Source organism: Petaurus breviceps, unplaced genomic scaffold (assembly GCF_028583685.1).
Source record: "Petaurus breviceps papuanus isolate PSGF00001 unplaced genomic scaffold, PetGlider_PUasm1.0 181, whole genome shotgun sequence".
NCBI lineage: Eukaryota > Metazoa > Chordata > Mammalia > Diprotodontia > Petauridae > Petaurus > Petaurus breviceps.
The window spans coordinates 24,338,492-24,343,949 of NW_027185784.1; positions in this window are offsets into that span (position 1 = coordinate 24,338,492).

Here is a 5,458-nt window from a genome sequence, read left to right on the forward strand (position 1 = left end):
GACCAGATGAGTACCTTTCATAGCTATGGCTGGGAGGAGAGTTCTTAACTGAACAGAGATAATCATAAAACAAAATGAATAATTTTGATTCCATGAAATTAAAAAGTGTTTACATTAACAAAATCAATACAACTAGGATAATAAGGAAAATTGTTGATCAGGAAAAAAATAAGCATCAAATGCCTCTAATAAGGAAATGTTATCCAAGATATTTAGAGGAGAACCTATATATATAGGAACCATTCATTAATGCACAAGTGATTGTTCCAAATCACTAATAATAAAAAAAAGTAAACCGAAATAACTCTGAAATTTTATCTTACAGCTAGAAAATTGGCAGAGACCAAAAGATGGGAATAGTTAATACTTCAGGATTTGTGGAAACTAACTAACCAATATACTATTGTTGGGACTGCTAGGCACATACCCCAAAGAAATTAAGGACAGAAAAAGTCAGGGGTGGCTAGGTAGTACAATGGATAGAGCGCTGGCCCTGGAGTCAGGAGGACCTGAGTTCAATTCCAGCCTCAGATACTCAACAAAAACTAGCTGTGTGACCTTGGGCAAGTCACTTAACTCCAATTGCCCTGCCTTCCCCCTCCAAAAAGCAAAAAACAAAAACAAAAAATATTCTATTGGAAATCAAAATTTTGTAGCATCAAAGAACTAAAGACAAAAATAGACATATTCTTTTTTTTGTTGTTTTGTTTTTTGGAGGGGCAATTAGGGTTAAGTGACTTGCCCAAAGTCACATGACTAGTTAAGTGTTAAGTGTCTGAGGCCAGATTTTGAACTCAGGTCCTCCTGACTCTGGGGCTGGTGCTCTATTCGCTGCACCATCTAGCCGCCCCTAAAATAGATATATTCTTTAGGAGATGATTAAACAAATTGTGGTAGATGAATATAATGAACATGGTGCATGCAGTAATGGAATATTCCTGTGCAATAAGAAATGGTGGCTATAAAGAATATAGAAAAGTATGGAAGACTTAACATCAACAGACAAAATGAAGTAAATAGAACCAGGCAAACAATATACAAATGACTACAACAATGAAAACTGAAAAAACGAATACAAACATCATAATCATAGCAAGTTTGGCCTTAGAAGGACAGATGAGAAAATGCATCTTCTCCCATTTTTTTTGCAGAGGTGGGGGACTATGGGTGTGAAGCACTTAATATACTGTCAGACTTGTTTTATGTATTATTTAGTTTTGATGAACTGCTTTTTTCTCCTCTTTTAAATTTTTTTTTATTATAGGGGATAGGTTTTGGGATCAGCAGGAGGAAAGAATATATGTGGAAATTAAAATTATATAAAAACAAAAGACATCAATACATTTTTTTTCAAGAATTACTTCCAAGAAACCTCTATGAGGGGAATTTGGACTCATTGGACAGAATAAAAGTAATTTAAAAAATAGATGGAAGACTGTAGAGCACAGGGACTCAGATAAAGCTTTGCAGACCTAGAAGATCCCAGCAGTATCTGCCTTTGATCATTTTGTAAGCAGAGTGGGGAATAGGACATCTCTCAATTTGGGAAAATCAACCAGATAAAGTGATCAGCTACAATAATGTTTAATTATCCTCTGCCATCTGTAGAAATGTGAGCCTAATATAGGAAACCTTTCTAACTTTGTGTTCTGATCTAGGATAGATTAGCATCTGTTTGTGAATTTGCTGGCAAGTCTACAATGTTTTCTGTATTTTCTGCCAGTTCTTTTGGTTTGCCAACACCTGTCTTATCACCCTTACTTGACCTGAATTCTCTATCAGGCCCCTGCTCACCCCCAAGCCCTTCTACCTTATATGTCTAGTTTCCAAAATAACTATATTCAACCAGGGCTGGATCCCAGTTAGCCTTAATCTAGACCTTTAGAAGTGACCTGCCCAGATGACTCAACCCTGGGATGGGGATTGGGGCTGGGGATGGAAATGAATAGAGATCTCTAAACATACACAAAAAAACTTGGCCTTGCTCTCTGCAGGATCATTTTCCAGCTCATTATTTTCTGTTTTAACTGGGTCACTGACTGGTCCCTTTGAACTCTTTCTTCATTGTTCTCAACTACCCAACAATCAGGATCTGTGGAAATTTGTTGTCCTTAATAGGGCTCCTTTTAATGGGATAGATGTAGGGGGGGAAGGAATAGGATGCTGTTGTTGGCTAATAGAAACCCTCTCTCAATAGAGTCTTTTTGAGTTGCCTTGCTTATAGTAAGAGCCTCCCAAAATAACTGGACTACATTCTCTAAGGCTAGAGAGTCAGAAGCCCCTTGGTTCAAAAACTATCTCTGACACACTATCTGTGGGACCTGAGCAATCCATAATCTCTCTCAGGAACCCCAATGAGTCTCCAAGAGTTCCTGACTCAGTATTTTAGTCACCCAGTGGCATCGACACTCATTCACCCTCATCACTGGTACCATGTTAAATTTTTGTCCAGGTTTGGGCCAGATCTATGGCTTGACTCATAGTCTGGCTCATGGTGATTTGCCTATTCTCATTCCATCTCCAACCTACACCCTCTCCCCAGAATTGATAACATTAAATGTATTATGTGTAATTTCTTTCTTTGATTTTATTGGCATAATGAACTCTGTGAGCAAACTCTATCAATGTAGAAATTGTCTTGCGTAAGGCACGACAACCACTATGTGTCGGGAGGGATACTTAAACTGAGGTCTCTCTGACTCCAATGCTAGCTCTTGAACCCTCAACATGATGCCTCTTGTAATATGTGAAATAAATTAAAATTAGACAGGCAGACATTTTGTCCTTCAGTTCCAATTCTTTGCCAATGTGCCCAGTGGCATTGGACCTTAGTTGTATTCATGCATTGGTACCACAAATGTTTATTCCTCATGATTCACCTCCCAGGTGATTCACCTCTAAGGGTGGGGACGATTGAGGAACAATGAGTCTTTTTAAATGTGTTTCATACAGGAGATGATTAGCTCTCAAAACTCTTTTCCTATTTCAGATTTCTTTTTCACAGTATCTCAGTGTAGACTTGGTGAGTAGTTAGCATGGTAACCAGTTACCTTGGTTCCTTTCCTTGGCTATAGACTTTCCTCCCTAAAACTAAGGCAACCATTTCACTAATGGGGGTGGGAGGCAGTAATCACAAGAGAGTCCAGATGAAAGCCTGTAAATAGTGTGGGACAACCCATCCCCCTCTTGGGAAAAACATCTTAAGTACATGCCCTACTGGTGGTAGGTTAGGAATGCTGGCTAGACATATGAAAGACACTAAGTAACAACGACTTTTTTTTTTAAACTAGGAGCCTAAGGAAATGAGAATTATAGTATAAATGTTTCTAACTATAGCTTTTAGTGGACTAGACATTCAACATGATTCAATAGTATAACATGGAAAGAAATAAACAAACTACCTTATCCAAACTCTGGTGCTATCCTTTCTACCTCTTCCCCACTAGAAACTTGGATTCTGCCCCAGAACCATCCTAGGTTCTGATTTTGTGTGCCATTACTATGTTATTTGGGTAGCTAGGTGGCACAGTGGATAAAGCGCCAGTCCTGGAGTAAGGAAGACTCAACTTCCTAAATTAAAATCTGGCCTCAGACATATATTAGCTGTGTGACCCTAGGCAGGTCACCTATCCCTGTTTGCCTCAGTTTCCTCATCTATAAAGTGAGATAGAGAAGGCAATGGCAAACCACTACAGTATCTCTGCCAAAAAAAACCCCAGATGAGTCATCAAGACACAATTAAACATCAACTTTATGTTATTTGATTCATTGTCTTTTGTTTTGAACTAGTATGTCCTCTGGTGGGCTCATAAGGTAAATACTCTGGTGGGGGCTCTTGGCTTTTAAGTGGATGGTGAACTGGCATGCTTTGAACCTGGCATGTCTTTTCTGGGCTCACATGTGAAGGGGGTACTCTAAAAGTTATACTAGTTCTCCATTAGTTTATTCCCTTACTGAAGAATTCGCACTGGGAATCCCTTCCAAATTAACCCTCAATTCCTTGTCTCAACAAGGAGCCTTTATTCAGAGATCTTGGAGTTTCTTCACAAGCTGGTAGGAACTGTCCTGACCACTTTCATGTTAAGGACTAGGTACTATATTCTACACATTCACATTAACCAAGACATTGACTCAACACTCCAACCAAGAAACTAATGGCCCAAATCTAGGTTCTCCATATTCACTCCTCAGCTGCACCAACATATCATGCATCAGTCACACTTTCCAAACGCACTCATACTCTGTACTTTTCCTGGACAGCTTGCTACACTCTTTACAACTCTACCAAAATTACTCAAGGAACCAGCTCACCAAAACCTCCTCACAATTCAGGGATGTGGTGCAGCCAACTCAAAATGTCTCCCAGTTGGGGTGGCCAGGTAGCAGTAAGAGCACCGGCTCCAATGTCGGGATGACCTGGGGATCAAATCTGGGCTCCGACACTTAGCACCCACCCAGAAACACCTGGTCATGTAACCTTGAGCAAGTTACTTAACCCCAATTGCTTTAAAAAAAAAATGTCTCCCAGTGTTTCTGCCAGAAAATCAGGGTTGGAGATTTATTGTGTTGTTGGTGGCCTGGGCTTAAGGAAGTGATAGATAAAATGTTAATAATGCTGATTAAAAGCGCGTTGTGCATACAGTGCCCTCAAGCCCTACTCCCCAGGACCTGTAGTTAAATGTTTACCAGCACATGGCTGCAATAAATCCACCTTACTGCTTTATAACTCCAGGGAAATGAAAGATGGTCCTCAGGCTTGGACTCCTGTTTAGGACTACTTGGATTTCCCCCAATCTCCAATATTAGCATATCTGTTGGGTTCCCCTAGTGAGATATATACTCCTTGAAGGCAGGGATTATGTCATTAATCAACCTGTGACCATGTCACCTCCTCCCTCTCATTTGGACATGTTTACTAGCTGTCCACTCTTCCTGGAACTCTTTCCCTTCTCATCTGCATCTCCTAGCTTCCTCCAAGTCTCAGCTAAAGTCTTTCCAGCTATAAAAAGCCCTCCCAGATTTGCCTTAATTCTACTGCCTTCCTTCCGAAATGATCTTCAGCTTGGCCTGGATGGCTCGTTTGTATGGAGTCGTTTGCATGTTGTCTCTGCCATTGGACTGGGAGCACTCTGAGAGCAGGGACTCTAGAGTGTGGTTTTTCTGTTTGTTTTGGCCTTTTTTTGGTATCCCCTGCACTTAGTGAAATGATCCGCACATAACAGGAACTTAATAAAGGCTTTTTGACTTAGCTGCCTACTAGGTGGCAAAAACTGTGCTAAGAAAAGGGATATAAAGACAGATGTGCAAGAAGCCATGCCCTTAAGCTTACATTACAATGGGAGAGACCACATACTCTCTCTCTCAGTCTCTGTCTCTCACATATACACATTTATTTCTATCTATATCTATCTATCTATCTATCTATCTATCTATCTATCTATCTATCTATCTATCTATC